The 17,116-nt window shown below is 41.0% G+C and overlaps 1 protein-coding gene across 1 annotated transcript in view; it reads right to left on the bottom strand.

Moving 5' to 3' along the window:
- The window catches only part of SV2A (synaptic vesicle glycoprotein 2A), a 219,740-nt gene extending 203,558 nt beyond the window's left edge, over positions 1-16,182 (bottom strand). The window contains exon 1 of the mRNA XM_073610037.1: positions 15,692-16,182. The gene's annotated coding sequence lies outside the window, so the exon portion shown is untranslated. The remainder of the gene's footprint in view (positions 1-15,691) is intronic.
- Positions 16,183-17,116: the final 934 nt, after the last annotated feature.

Below are 17,116 nucleotides of genomic sequence, written 5' to 3'. Positions count from 1 at the left end.
AGCCAATGGGAGCCAAGAAGGCTAAGCAGCGGAGCTGACCTGCTGACTAAGAACTAGGATGCAGGACGAGAGGAGCGGCCACCGCTGGCCAATGTGGGCTGAGGAGGCACTACTAGCAGAGAAGGGCCTGTTGGCACTAGATGGAATCTTTAACTGACCTTGACAACTCAAAACAACCCTCCCCTCCAGTCGCAGACCCCTTACACCCTTCCCTTCCCCTACCCTGCCTTTCACTTCTAAACTCTTCTCGCTCTGTAACTCATTTGTGTGCTAACCCCTCTTTTACACCCCACAGCCCACTGAAGCTGTAATTATGTAAGTCGCAGTAATGCCATGCTTGCTTTGTGTACTGCAACCCTGTTAATGATACTTTTCCAATGTTGGGTTGAATAACTTGGCTGTTTAACCTGTTCTAAGCTTTAATAAGAATTACCCAAGTGTTTGCTTCCTGAAATGAGCCTCGTGTGTCCTCAGCTTTAGACCATATGCACACTGCACATTAAAATAACGTTATAAAAACGCCAGTAGCTTTGCAGTGAGTTTTTCAACATTTTTTTTACGTTTTTGCAATAGCATTTTTAGCGTTTTTACGTGTTAGCGTTTTTTTGCGTTTTAGTTTTTTTCTTTTAATGGATCAGAAACGTCAAAAAAATCGCTGGTGTGCTGAATTTTTGAGCGTTTATCAGCGTTTTTTGACGTTAGAGCGTTTTTACAGCTGAAAAACTCCTCTCAGAACCCACTAGTTTTGGGTTTTTTTTAAAGCCAAAAAATGCCCCAGCCAAAAACTGCTATTAACAGTATGCATGGACACATAGTATAACATTCTGGAGAGTTTATTGACTGTAGAAAAAAATGTCTGAAGCCAAAAACACCTGCTGTAAAAATGTCCAAAAACGTCCAGTGTGCCTGGGGCCTTACAGTACCGGCCTTGCTGTTTGGTGGCCGGATGCAGTATGGCTATTTCCACTGCAGCAGCGGAAAGGTTTTTTAACAGAGGCTTATCTTCTTAATTCCAATCTTCCATAACATGGCATCAGTTGATTCAAAAGAAACCCATCAAAATTAGGGGCATCACACCAGTAACATGCTCAATCAGAAACAGACAGGGTGCCCCTGGCACCTGGTATGGAAAGGTCTTTAAAGTAGAGCTATAGACAAAACTTCATTTTGGATAGAGTAAGGATTATAACCCATGTTAGGCTGGGTTCACACTGGTGCAAATTGGATGCTAGTTTCCCCGCATCCAATTTGCATGTCATGAGACTGTGACCAGTTCTCAATAGAGCCGGTTCTCACAGCTCCGGGACAGCTGCAGAGTGGTTTGCAGAAGAGTTCTGTACGTCTTCTGGTCTGTTGCAGGTCCAAATTCAGCCAAAAATTAGGATTTCCATCCTGAAACGGTGAACAGGGATGCACCGGACCCCCCTGCTGTGAGCCGCTCCTCAGTGTGAACCCAGCCTGAGGTTTGTTTTTGCCACTTGTGTCCCATTGGAGAGATCTAACTTCACTTCCTGTCCCGTAGCCAAAACAGTACCTCTTGAGGACCCCCAGGTCATCCGAACTAGTGTCCCCATTGGAACATTTCCCCTCTATTACATTTCTGGGGACAGCCCAAAATTTAGGATTTTCTTTTACTTTCACTTTTAATGATAATGGTAAACAGGACAAATAGAGAGAGTAAATTTCTCTAATGGAGGACATAGACAGCAGTAAAAATTGACAGATGTTCTAATCAATCTCTTCTCTATCCAAAGCTAAAATAAAAAGGTTTTGCCTTTAGTTAAACTTTAATAGAGACTGGCAATTATCTCCTCCCTACTGGAACATAGGGCCAGCTGGTTCAAATCAGGAGCGTTGGCCTCAGAACTATGCAGATACTCTTGAATGGGAAGTCGATTAGCCACAGTCCAAGGAACCCCTGGCAACCCCTGGAGGAACCCTAGAGATTCATGGAACCCTGGTTGAGAATGGCTGCCCTAAATCAGGGGGTCTCCAAACTTTTGAAACAACGGGCCAGTTTACTACCCTTCAAACTTTAGGGGAGAAGGACTGTGGTGAGTGGAAAATGCCCTGGGATCGGTTGGAGTAAACAACACCGTGGGCTTTGTGGTAAATGGGAGTTAAAAAAATTGCATCATTGGTGTCAGTGGGAGAAATAGTGCCCCATAATTGGTGTCAGTGGGAGAAATAGTGCCCCATAATTGGTGTCAGTGGAAGTAATAGTGCCTCAAGGGCTGGATAAAGGCAAGCAAAGGGCCACATTCGGCCCACGGCTCGCAGTTTGGAGACCCCTGCTCTAAATGATCACATTTTTTATTTCAAAAGTCAGTATGAAGGAAAAGTAGAAGTGAAAAAAAGGCCATGTGCAATAAGCTAATATTTATATATATATATATATATATATATATATATATATATATATATATATATATATATATATATATATATATATATTTTAATTCTCTGCATACATTCTTTGTATAGCTGCCGCTCTTTCTGGACTTAAAAACTTGGAAGTTGTTCCAAGTGGTGGCTGGTTTGAAGCCAATTGGAGCCTCCAGCTCTAATCATGTGCTTCAAAAAGAAAAAAAAAAACCCATTGGAAACCATGCGTCTGGCGTCCTGCATGCAGATTAAGGGCCGAGCGCATCGATTAGGGGGATGGCACCCCTTCGCCCCTAATGAGCAGCCGCCACTGTTGGAAGGTATTATTTGCTGCACTCATTTATTTTATAACAAAGCATCCATAACTGTAACTTAGCGCCAGTTGGTTCAAATAAAACTATTAACTTTGGTGACATCATAGCTATGACATTTTTTTGTCTGGTGACACGTCATATTTTTCATATTTTGGCAACATGCAGCCATTTTGGGTTCTGTAAGGCCTCCTGTAAATAGGCTTTGTTTTGGTCTTTGATATACGTATTCAAGCTGAACTCAAGCTTTCTTCAAAACCCCCAACTCAAACCCTAATCCTCCTTCCTAAAGCTACCTTGGAGCTTAAAAAAAAAACTTTTTCCCAGCATTCTTTAGACCTATTCAAGAGAGTCAAGACCCATGATAGCTTGGGCTCATAGGAAGTGGGTTGGATGAACCTGGCTGTCTTTCAACTGGAAGACCAAAAGTGGCAGCAGGCTAGCACCAGACTGAGGTCTCATGTCGATGGGCATTCTTTTCGAACGCTGCATTTGCTTTTCGAATGCATAGTATGTGTTCAAATGGTAAGCGCAGCATTTGACAAGAAAGAGCTCATTCACACTAGCGGTCAGGGGCGGTAAAATCCGATCCCATAACAAGGATATTGGAGGCATTTCTTTATGATATTTGAGAGCTAGGCTTTGGAGTGATGGGGAAATTGCATATTTTATATTTCCTTATTAAAATTGTCCCACAATATCTAAGAAAGCCTGCAATATCCTGGTTATCTTAGCTGTCTTCATACTAAAGGAATGTCATTACAAACTGACCAAGTCCTTAAAAGATCATGTTGCTCCAAGGGGAATGAGTTTGCCATTACCTTACATTCAAGTCCTATCTATCCAGTGCCTTGAAAAAGTATTCATACCCCTTGCAATTTTCCACATTTTGGCATGTTACAGCCAAAAACGTAAATGTATCTTATTGGGACTTTATGTGATAGACCAACACAAAGTGGCACATAATTGTGAAGTGGAAGGAAAATGATCAATGGTTTTCAAAATCTTTTACAAATAAATATCTGAAAAGTGTGGTGTGCATTTTTTATTCAGCCCCCTTTACTCTGATATCCCTAACTAAAATCTAGTGGAACCAATTGCCTTTAGAAGTCACCTAATTAGTAAATAGAGTCCACCCGTGTGTAATTTCATCTCAGCATACATACAGCTGTTCTGAGAAGCCCTCCGAGGTGTGTTATAGAACCTTAGTGAACAAACAGCATCATGAAGACCAAGTAATACACCAGGCAGGTCAGGGATAAAGTTGCGGAGAATTTTAAAGCAGGGTTAGGTTATAAAAAAATATCCCAAGCTTTGAACATCTCACAGAGCACTGATCAATCCATCATCTGATAATTGAAAGAGTATGGCATAACTGCAAACCTATAAAATAAAACTTAATTGCGCTAGCAGTGATAATATAATTGAAAAAAGTGTTTAGGACACACAATATATGTATGTAAGTCCCAATCAACAAGTAACAATAAGTGCATAAACCTTATAACAGGAAATAGTTATGTGCTAAGAGTCGATGTTCAGGCAACAACACCACCTATAATATGTCCATAAAACAATAATTCCAATAGGAATAAAAGTCCATTTAAATTGTCTAGTCTTCAAACCATAGGGGCTGATAGATCAAAGAAGCTTTCTATCGGACGTGCATTGATTGCAGAGAGAGTAATAGGTGTGCGCTTACCCCTATTGTTGGACCTCCTCTGTGGCAAGGTCTTACGAGCTTGCAGATTTCGCCCTCTGCAGGGACCAAATGTTGGTAACCAGGTCTTGACAGCGTACACCGCAGACTTCCAGATGGTCGGGATAGTCCAACAGCTCCAGCATCAGAGGGGGGACCCGAAAATGGAGAGGCCCATAGACAAAAAAGACATAAGGAGAAAAAGAAGAAGCTCCTCTGGTGTAATATCGTTGGGGTTTTATTGGATGAACCACAAGTGAACATTTAAAAAGACTCCATAAAAAATTCATAAAAAGCCGGCATATACAAAGGCAGGACGCCCGTGCAAAGTAAACCTTTCAGAACACGTGATGGCAAGCACTGCGAGGCCACGCCCTACATGTTTCGTCATACGTGACGTCATCTACTGGTCTATTAGTTGTGCACTCCACAAATCTGACCTTTATGGAAGAGTGGCAAGAAGAAAGCCATTGCTGAAGGAAAGCCATAAGAAGTTCCATTTGCATTTTGTGAGAAGCCATGTGGGGGACACAGCAAACATGTGGAAGAAGGTGCTCTGGTCAGATGAGACCAAAACTGAACTTTTTGGCCTAAAAGCAAAATGCTGTGTGTGGTGGAAAACTAATACTGCACATCACCCTGAACACACCATCCCCACCGTGAAACATGGTGGTGGCAACATCATGTTGTGGGGATACTTTTCTTCAGATGGGACAGGGAAGCTGGGCAGAGTTGATGGGGAAAAGGATGGAGCCAGATACAGGGCAATCTTGGAAGAAAACCTGTTAGAGTCTGCAAAAGACTTGAGACTGGGACGGAGGTTCAACTTCCAGCAGGACAACGACCCTAAACATACAGCCAGAGCTACAATGGAATGGTTTAGATCAAATTATATTCACGTGTTAGAATGGCCCAGTCAAAGTCCAGACCTAGATCCAATTGAGAATCTGTGGCAAGACTTGAAAATTGCTGTTTAGAGACGCTCCCCACCCAATCTGACAGGATTGAGGTATTTTGCAAAGTGAAAAGGTCAAAAATGTCACTCTCTAGATGTGCAAAGCACCCCACACTTTTTACATATTTATTTGTAAAAAATTTGAAAATCATTTATCATTTTCCTTCCACTTCACAATTATGTGCCACTTTGTGTTGCTCTATCACATAAAACCCCAATAAAATACATTTACATTTTTGTTTGTTACATGACAAAATGTGTGAAAATTTGAAGGGGTGTGAATACTTTTTCACGGCACTGTACTACAGTTAAAACTTCTAATAAGCGTCTCATCTCAGAGCTGCGTTATGCATATATCTGATCTGGTCATCTGCGCCATGCCATATAAGATGGAGGGACCCGTGGTGGAAACAGCATCTTTAGTTAAGTATTCTTGTTATATTTTCTAATATTATTACATGTGTTATCTGTATCTGTCATTACTTAATTGAATGTTATACTTACAAGTATTTGTGTGATTTCTCTTTGCACATCTCGAATACAACTTCAAAAATCGTAAACGATCACATAACCGTGACAAAACATTGCCCATCAAACCCCATCAAGGGGTTAAAGCAGAGAGAAGCCAATACACCACCTGTCAAATGCTCTCTGAAGAGGAATCCGCCCTGAACGTGGGTTGTGCTTCAGAGACCAAAGCTGGTGTGAACCAGCCCTGAAGGCTATGTTGACTTGCTTTTCCTGAAGTTCAGTAGGACTTCAGTAGGACACGCTTTGACACAAAGCAGGTCAAACACAGCCTCTAAACTTGCCATGTGTACAGTTCAGTTTAGATCTAGTGGATTTTGCTGACCTGCATTTGACGTGCGTTCCAAACACATGTCAAATGTAGAAAAACATCTCCCGTTGACAGACGTGAGCCCCAAAAGTGAATATTGCAGCAAAAGCTTTATTTATTTTTAACTTTGGCATAACAACAATTGTTTCTTTTTTGTGGAAACTGAAGCTCGATGTAAAGCACACTTTACTTGCATCCATGCAGGCTTCCATTTATCTTAATGGTGCAGTGTTCTAAGGCTGCATTGACCTTCGTTGTCTGGACACAGCAGGTCCTATTTAGATCTGTCCTGATACATTTTGTATTCATAGTGAGTAGCATTTAAGTGCTAAATGCAGCACTCATAAACAATTACCATCTTAATGAGTCTTAATGGCACCTTGGGAGATAGCAAAACACAACTGGGTAGATGGTTTGGGGGCAAAGTTGCACTGACCAAAGGTTGGCCTTGCAAACTAACTGGCATGGCCATATACGTAGCAAGAACCCTTAGGCCACCATCCTAAACGCTGTCCATCCCATCCCAACTTCATACATCCGTTTATGGAAAAAGGGGGCCTGGCCCATCACAAGCATTTGCAGCCATTTATAATTATCCAGCTTTTGAAAAATGGCATCTGCATCCTGATTGGTGAATACAGGCAACACAGATGGAGGTCGGTGATGCCTTTATAAAGCCTGATTTTTCAGTATAAATCAACTACAGTAAATACATTACTGGTGCACCAAAATTAAGGTATGTGAAAGTCTTATGCCCCGTACACACGGTCGGATTTTCCGACGGAAAATGTGTGATAGGACCTTGTTGTCGGAAATTCCGACCGTGTGTAGGCTCCATCACACATTTTCCATCGGATTTTCCGACAAACACAAAGTTTGAGAGCAGGCTATAAAATTTTCCGACAACAAAATCCGTTGTCAGAATTTCCAATCGTGTGTACACAAATTTCGATGCACAAAGTGCCACGCATGCTCAGAATAAATAAAGAGATGAAAGCTATTGGCTACTGCCCCGTTTATAGTCCCGACGTACGTGTTTTACGTCACCGCGTTCAGAACGATCGGATTTTCCGACAACTTTGTGTGACCGTGTGTATGCAAGACAAGTTTGAGCCAACATCCATCGGAAAAATCCTAGGATTTTGTTGTTGGAATGTCCGATCAATGTCCGACCGTGTGTACAGGGCATTACAGTTTGTTTTCTTTAGAAAGCAGCCACAGCATGAGTAGAAGCATGTGCTTCTACTGCTAGCATGCTTTTGCATAGGACACTTGCTCTCTGTGTGGAAGCAGTGGTCCTTCTGTAGAAGTCCAGCGTACATTCTGCTAATTTTGATCTATAGGTCTGCATTCAGTAGAGCACACGCTCCAGTTGATTGGAAAGCTGTAGATCTGTCTCATCAGGAGGCATGTAGGGACTTCTGCAGAGAGGTCACTGCTTCTACAGAGGGAGCAAGGGTCCTTTTCTGCAGCATACTGGAAGAGAGCCTTCAAATCACCAAGGAATATATACATTACTATATTCAGTCTGGATTTCGCCCACAGCACTCCACAGAAACTGCCCTCCTAAAACTCACAAACGACTTACTAACAGCCAAAACCAACCGTCATTATTCCGTACTCTAATGCCCAACGCTGTATCCTGGCCTAGGCCGACAAGGCCCAGGCCTAGGGCAGCACTTTGCAGGGGGGCAGCAGGGAAAGAGTCCCTGCCAGCTTGCGCTTCACTGTTAGTGTAGCACCAGTCTTATGGGGTGGACTGGGCTGAGAAGCAAATCAGTCTAGTGCCCCATAAAGCATCCACACTGCTTCCGGTATGCGGGCAGCTGGCATTCCACAACTGTGGGGGGTGGGGTGGGGGGGTGGTGCCACTTCTAATTTTGACTGTCCTATCATCCTGGACCACAAACCTTCCTCACAGTGCTATATGTTTTCTGCTGCACCATTGGCATGGTTATATCTTCTTAGTCCTCTCCATAAAATTATCAGAAATTTTACTTAAAGTAGAACTGTAGGCAACACTTTTTTTTTTTCATTTTGGATAGAGTAAGGGAGGGTTAAAACCCCTGTTAGTTTATTTTTTACCATTCCCGTCCCATTGCAGATATTTCCCTTCACTTCCTGCCCCATAGCCAAACAGGAAGTGAGAGGAAATCTATGCAAATTAAGGGAATCCATACCCCACCCCACCCCGGCCCTAAGAACTAGTGTCCCCACTCGAAAATGTCATGGCAGGTCTTTAACAGCAAGGGGTGTGGCCTTGACAGGAAGGGGTAGGTCATATTTAAATTAGGGGGGGCACAAGTTTAGTCAGGCCTAGGGCAGCACAAAACCTAAATACACTACTGCTAATGCCCCGTACACACGATCGGAGTTTCCAACAACAAAACCGTGGAATTTTGTTCGAAGGTTGTTGGCTCCAACTTGACTTGCATACGCACCGTCACATAAATGTTGGCCAACAATTACGAACGTGGGAACGTGGTAACGTACAAGACGTACGACGAGCCGAGAAAAAGGAAGTTCAATAGACAGTGCGGCTCCTTCTGCTTGATTCTGAGCATGTGTGAACTTTTGTGCATCAGACTTGTGTACACACGATCAGAAATTCTGACAACAAAGCTTTGTTGGCGGAAAATTTGAGAACCTGCTAGCCAACATTTGTTGGCGGAAAGTCCGACAACAAATGTTCGATGGAGCATACACACGGTCGGACTTGCAGCCAAAAAACTCACATCCAACATTTGTTGTCGGAAAATCTGATCGTGTGTACGGGGCATTACTCTTGGACCTTTCCGCTGCCTTTGATACAGTTGACCACCCCCTCCTCCTGAAAAAACTCAATTTGCTTGGTCTCCATGGCTGCACTCTCCGTTGGTTCGAATCTTACCTATCTCATCGCACCTTCGGTGTCACTTACAACTCCACTTCCTCCTCTCCAACTCCTCTTACCGTTGGGGTCCCCCAAGGTTCTGTCCTTGGACCTCTACTATTCTCGATCTACACGTCCTCCCTGGGTCAGCTGATAGCTTCCCATGGCTTCCACTACCATTTATATGCTGATGACACCCAAATCTATCTCTCTGCCCCTCAGCTCACCCCATCAGTCTCCTCACACATCACTGATTTACTAACAGACATATCAGCCTGGATGTCAAACCACTTCCTTAAACTGAATCTAAAACTGAGCTCTTAATATCCCCCCCCCCCCATGTGCCCCTTCCTCTGACCTCTCTGTCAAGATCAATGGCACGTCTATCAGTCCGTCCCCACATGCCAGGGTGCTAGGGGTAACCTTAGACTCTGAACTGTCCTTTCAGGCCCACATCCAATCCCTGTCCAAATCATGCCGCCTTAGCCTCCACAACATTTCCAGGATACGTCCCTTTTTAACTAATGACACTGCCAAGCTTCTAATTCACTCCCTGGTTATCTTTCGCCTCGACTACTGCAACTCCCTCCTCATTGGATTACCTTTACATAGACTATCCCCCCTTCAGTCCATAATGAATGCCGCTGCAAGACTCATCCACCTTACCAACCATTAAGGGTCCTCCACCCCTCTCTGCCAATCCCTCCACTGGCTTCCACTCACCCAACGAATAAAATTCAAAGTACTAACAATAATTTACAAAGCCATCCATAACTCTGCCCCCAGCTACATCACTAACCTAGTCCCAAACTACCAACCAAGCCACTCTCTTCGGTCATCCCAAGACTTTCTGCTCTTTAGCTCCCTTGTCACCTTCTCCCATGCTAGCCTCCAGGATTTCTCCAGAGCTTCTCCCATCCTTTGGAACTCCCTACCCCAATCTGTCCGACTGTCCCCTAATCTATCCATCTTTAGACGATCCCTGAAAACCCATCTCTTTAAAGAAGCCTATCCTGCCTCTAACTAACAATGTTTTATTTCCTCCATCAGCTCATCCCTCACAGCTATTACCTTTTATATCAATTGACCCTCCCTTTTTAGATTGTAAGCTCTATTGAGCAGGGCCCTCTGATTCCTCTTGTACAAAATTGTAATGTAACTGTAATGTCTGCCTTTATTTTGTTTAGTGCTGCGCAAACAGTTGGCGCTATAGAAAACTTGTATAATAATTACTGATTGCAGAACTATAGATCTAACTTAACAGTGGGTGTGTCAAACCTCTGCAAGACCACCAATGCGTCTAAAAGAGAGCAAGGACCTTTCTCTGCAGCAAGCTTGCAGAGAGCTTTTTAGATCAAAAGGCAACATGTGCTTTACTGACTTCGGAAGTATAGAGCTAACTTATCAGGGGGTGTGTCAGACCTTTGCAGAAAGACCACTGCTTCCACAGAGGAAACATGGGTCCTTCTCTGCAGCATTCTGGAAGACAGCCTTTAAGTCAGCAAGGAATGTATGATTCAATGACCGCAGAGCTATAGAGCTAACGATAAATGGTTTTCAACATTTCTTACAAATAAATATGTAAAACGTGTGGCTTGCATTTGTAGTCAGCCCCCTTTACTCTGATACCCCTAACTAAAATCTATGGAAACCAATTGCCTTCAGAAATCACTGAATTAGTAAATAGAGTCCACCTGTGTGTAATGTAATCTCAGTATAAATACAGCTGTTCTGTGAAGCCCTCAGAGGTTTGTTAGAGAACCATAGTGAACAAACAGCATCATGAAGACCAAGGAATACACCAGACAAGTCAGGGATAAAGTTGTGGAGAAGTATAAAGCAGGGCTAGGTTATAAAAAAATATCCCAAGCTTTGAACTTCTCACAGAGAACTGTTCAATCCATCATCCGAAAATGGAAAGAGTATGGCACAACTATAAACCTACCAAGACATGGCCGTCCACCTAAACTGACAGGTCAGGCAAGGGGAGCATTAATCAGAGAAGCAGCCAAGAGGCCCATGGTAAGTCTGGAGGGGCTGCAGAGATCCACAGCTCAGGTGGGAGAATCTGTCCACAGGACAACTAATAGTCGTACACTCCACAAATCTGGCCTTTATGGAAGAGTGGCAAGAAGAAAGCCATAAGTCCCATTTGCAGTTTGCGAGAAGCCATGTGGGGGACACATCAAACAAGAAGAAGGTGCTCTAGTCAGATGAGACCAAAATTTTATTTTTCGGCCTAAAAGAAAAACGCTTTGTGTGGCAGAAAACCAACACCGCACATCATCCTAAACACACCATCCCCACTGTGAAACATGGTGGTGGCAGCATCATGTTGTATGGATGCTTTTCTTCAGCAGGGATAAGAAAGGTGGTCAGAGTTGATGTGAAGATGGATGGAGCCAAATGCAGGGCAATCTTAGAAGAAAACCTGTTTGAGTCTGCAAAAGACTTGAGACTGGGGCGGAGGTTCACCTTCCAGCAGGACACCGACCCTAAACATACAGCCAGAGCTACAATGGAATGGTTTAGATCAAAGCATATTCATGTGTTAGAATGGCCCAGTCAAAGCCCAGACCTAAATCCAATTGAGAATCTGTGGCAAGACTTGAAAATTGCTCTTCACAGACGCTCTCCATCCAATCTGACAGAGCTTGAGCTATTTTGCAAAGAAGAATGGGCAAAAACGTCACTCTCTAGATGTGCAAAGCTGGTAGAGACATCCCCAAAAAGACTTGCAGCTGTAATTGCAGTGAAAGGAGGTTCTACAAAGTATTGACTCAGGGGGGGCTGAATAAAAATGTATACCACACTTTTCACATATTTATTTGTAAAAAAAATTGAAAACCATTTATCATTTTCCTTCCACTTCACAATTATGGCCTATCACATAAAATCACAATAAAATACATTTACATTGTTGGTTGTAACATGACCAAAGGTGGAAAATGTCAAGGGGTATGAATACTTTTTCAAGGCATCCCTCCCAACTTTTTGAGATGGGAATGAGGGACACCTATCAGCAAAACGTATGCAGGCATAGGACACACCCCTTGCCACACCCCCTTAAAGGAGAATTGTACAAAAAAAACAAGATTGGTTAAACCCACAAGTGCTTTTTTTTACCACTACTATTCCTTTATATTGGCTTTTGGAATTAACAAATGCAGCAATTTAGAAATCAGTTGAAAGGTTTAGCGCTGGAAAAACACTTTTTGATAGATAAAAAGTGCATTTTATATACAACGATATAGATCAGACCCAAATGATGGACAAATGGGGAGGAATGAGGGACAGAGGGACATTGTTCCAAATCAGGGACAGTCCCTCGAAATCAGGGACAGTTGGGAGCTATGTCAAGGCACTGTATATATTTAACTTAGCAGGGGGGGGTGTCAGAGCTCTGCAGAGAGAAAAATGCTTGTACACAGAAAGCAAGGGTCCCTCTTTGCAGCATGCTGGAAGAGAAACTTCAAATCAGCAAGGAATGTGTTTTATTGGCTGCAGAGCTGTAGATCTGACTTAGGGGGTGTGTCAGACCTCTGCAGAAAGACCACTGCTTCTAGCAAGGAGCTTTGTCTGCAGCATGCTTGCAGAGAGCTTTTTAAATCAACAGGCAGCATGTACTTAACTTAGCAGGGGGGGGGGGTGTCAGAGCTCTGCAGGGAAACCACTGCTTCCACACAGGGAGCAAGGATCCTATTCTATAGCACGCTAGCTGGGGAGAGGCTTTTCTACTCAAGCTGTGGCTGCTTTCTAAAAAAAATGAACTATAACACTATGCACATCTTGTATATTTGATACATTGGAAATGTATGCAGCTGATTTAAGGTAAATGAGGCTTTAAAACACAATGATACACCCCTACAGCTGAGTCCAATTTACAACTATCCCCCTTCCTTTTGTTTCTGAGCAACAAAAGCAGAGCCTTGCGGACAAGTCGGTGCAAATCAGAGGTCCTCAAAGCTGTAGTCAACCTTCAAACCACATTACAGGGAGGTGCACGATGTTTGCTCGCTCATCATCTGCTCTATTTTTCCTCCAGCCTCCCTCTGTCGTGGCTGAAATCACCCAGGCGTCAAATCCGTAAACGAAGATTCAAGCACGCTTTGCGAAAATGAATTCACAATTTGTTACACGCACCTCAGGAGACCAAGGTTTAAAAATAAATAAATAAATAAATAAACGGGTTATAGATTAAATTGATCTAATAAATCACTGAGATCTGTGACACTCCACCAGTACAATTAAATTGGCTCTGATCCTGGTCCTATAAATCCATAAACTATTCATCAAGATTGCTCTTTTTTTTTGTCTTCGCCGCAAATTAACCTTTCAAAGCACCTATGTCGATTGTCGCTAATCGTGACTTTTTTTTTTTTTTTTCATGCATTCAAAAGGCTGTTATTATAAAGATGTTGTGATAACTTGTCTCTTGCCCCAGGCGCTGAAAATGTGTTTGCTTTGCAGCAAAGGAGTGAGCCAGTGGGGTTTGCCTATTCCCTAAGCGAGCGACACGGACTGCCAGTTGCTATAAGCGTAGACAAGGCGGAAAAAAAAAAAAAACACCATACCTATACTATGAAGTCTCGTAAAAAAAAAAAAAAAAGTCAAGGTCACTTTGAGCTACCTAGCACGGTGAGGGGTTTCCCGTGACAGTACAGTATCTATAGGATGAATCAACAGCTCGGCTGACTGCGGAATGAGAATGGAAACCGCCAAGCAGGACCAGGTTAACCCCTTTGGTGCTCAAGGTTAACCCTTTCATGCATGGCTGGAAAACAGTTTCGTGCAAGGAAAGGAGACACCCTTATGTTTGAAAAAGGATCTATTTTTATATATATATATATATATATATATATATATATATATATATATATATATAAATCTAGCTATAGCTTATGTCTTCTTGATGATATATATACACACACATGTATATACATATATATATATATATATATATATATATAATTTTTTTTCTTTTATATACTTAATACATGATGACATATCTAATTCAACCCCTTCATGCTTGTATAGATTATTTGAGAATTCCTGAGTCAAAAAATAAATAAATATATATATATATATATATATATATATATATATATATATATATATATATATATATATTTTTTTTTTTTTTTTTTTTCCATGACATATGCTAACCAGATGTTTGAAATTTAACCCCTTCACATTTGCAGATTACTTGAGAATTCCAGAGTCATATATATATATATATATATATATATATATATATATATATATATATATATATATATATATATATATATATATATATATAAATCTATATCGATAAAGATATAGATTTTTTTTTTTTTTTTACATGAGCTATACTAATCAGATATCCAAAAGTAAGCCTATTAAATGGGTTAAATATATTAAATATATTATGTATTATAATATATATATATATATATATATATATATATACACATACATGTGTACATGTGTGTATATATATATATATATATATATATATATATATATATATATATATATATATATATATATATATATATAATACATAATGTATTTAACCAATTTAAGGGGCTAACTTTCGGATATCTGATTAGTATATCTTATGTAAAAAAAAAAAAATCTATATCTATATACATATATTTGACTCTGGAATTCTCAAGTAATCTGCAAATGTGAATGTGTATATTTAACTCTGTGATTCTGCACTAAAGTGGGAGGGTTACATTTTGGATATCTGATATCAAGATAGCTCATGTAAATATATATAGATATATATATACATATACAGAGATCTACCTATCTCTCCAGTTCATTTTTATATACTGTATATATAATATATATATATATATATATATATATATATATATATATATATATATATAACATATCTTAATCAGATAATCAGATATCCAAAATATAACCCTTCCACTTTAGTAGGAATTGTTTGAGAATTACAGAGTTAAATATATTATATATTACAACATATTTTAAATATATATATATATATATATATATATATATAATGTACACACACGTGCATCGTGCATATATATATATATACTGTATGCATATATAATAAAATGGAGAGATAACTAGATCTCTAAAGATATATATATATATATATATATATATATATATATATATATATACATATATATATATTATTATTATACAGGATTTATACAGCGCCAACAGTTTACGCAGCACTTTAATATATACATATTAACATGACATATTTTAATCAGATGAACAGATATCCAATATTTAACCCTTCCACTTGAGGGCGGATTGTCTAACAATTCCGTAGTTATAACTCCCATTGCGCAAGAATAAAAAAATATTTTTTTTTTCCCCAGTTCTGTACAGATTCCAAGGTCACAGTTCATGCTATTGAAGGATGGGAACTGCTCAGCATTACCAGACAAAAAGCCAAAGTTCCCAGCCTGACAGAAGCCCGGCACTCAATGACAGCTGTCACTAGGTCCCTTTAAGAGACCTATAGGTATAAATTGAGGTCCAAGGATTTCTAGGACAAAATGGCCACAGCACGGTGCAAGGAGGAGTGAACGGGGGTGTTGATCCACATGGCATGCATGGAGGAGGGAGAGAAAGGGTTAATGAGTGTGGGTCTTACCTGATGTGCAGCATGCCAGCCAGATTTGGGAGGTGGGTGTGGGTGCCAGGGAGGCTGGGTGGAAGGATGCTGGGATGAGGATGCTGAGGCTCTGGGTACCAGATGCAGAGCTGCTGATGTCTCTTCCTGCCCTTACAACAGAGCATCGGGTGAAACCACACAGAGCTGAAAAATAGGGGGGGAGGGTAGAGAGAGGGATGCCTTAATCATCAACAGACGCTCCCAAGAGGGCAGTAAGGGCTGCGATCTGATTGCTCATTCTTTTGTATAAAATTGAAATTGCGGTCGGTTCAGAGGGGGCGGATTAGATCGCCGCAAAGTGGTACGGGCTCTTCTCGCCTCCCCCCCTACATCTTGCTCATCGGTGCCAGGCCTAATGTGGCTCATTGAAATGCACTGAAGGAGCTGAACCTGACAAATTGTGTGTTATTATTAGGAGGCTTCAGCTGACAGATCCCACTGACTGAGCGCAAGCGAGCGAGAGGGGAAGGGTGTAGGAAAGACGCAAGATGGAGAGAGCGGAAATGGGAGTGGGGGGGGGGGGAGAGGGCAACAAGTCAAGAGGTGCAAATTCCACATTTGCCATCTCCACATCACAAATTCCAATTTTATTTCCACGATTTTCTACGCTGCATATTTCGTAAAAAAAAAAAAATTATATATTGAAAAATATCTATATAATATATAAATATATTTTTTATATGTTTATATATAAAATATTATTTTTATTGTTATTATTTTATTATAGATATACAATATATATATATATATATATATATATATATATATATATATATATATATATATACACATACAGTGGGGACGGAAAGTATTCAGACCCCCTTAAATTTTTCACTCTTTGTTATATTGCAGCCATTTGCTAAAATCATTTAAGTTCATTTTTTCCTCATTAATGTACACACAGCACCCCATATTGACAGAAAAACACAGAATTGTTGACACTTTTGCAGATTTATTAAAAAAGAAAAACTGAAATATCACATGGTCCTAAGTATTCAGACCCTTTGCTCAGTATTTAGTAGAAGCACCCTTTTGATCTAATACAGCCATGAGTCTTTTTGGGAAAGATGCAACAAGTTTTTCACACCTGGATTTGGGGATCCTCTGCCATTCCTCCTTGCAGATCCTCTCCAGTTCTGTCAGGTTGGATGGTAAACGTTGGTGGACAGCCATTTTTAGGTCTCTCCAGAGATGCTCAATTGGGTTTAAGTCAGGGCTCTGGCTGGGCCATTCAAGAACAGTCACGGAGTTGTTGTGAAGCCACTCCTTCATTATTTTAGCTTTGTGCTTAGGGTCAGTGCCTTGTTGAAAGGTAAACCTTCGGCCCAGTCGGAGGTCCTGAGCACTCTGGAGAAGGTTTTCGTCCAGGATATCCCTATACTTGGCCGCATTCATCTTTCCCTC

This window comes from Aquarana catesbeiana, linkage group LG13 (assembly GCF_042186555.1).
Source record: "Aquarana catesbeiana isolate 2022-GZ linkage group LG13, ASM4218655v1, whole genome shotgun sequence".
NCBI lineage: Eukaryota > Metazoa > Chordata > Amphibia > Anura > Ranidae > Aquarana > Aquarana catesbeiana.
The sequence above is the reverse complement of the archived record's forward strand: the minus strand, read 5'-3'. Positions and strand labels throughout refer to the sequence as shown.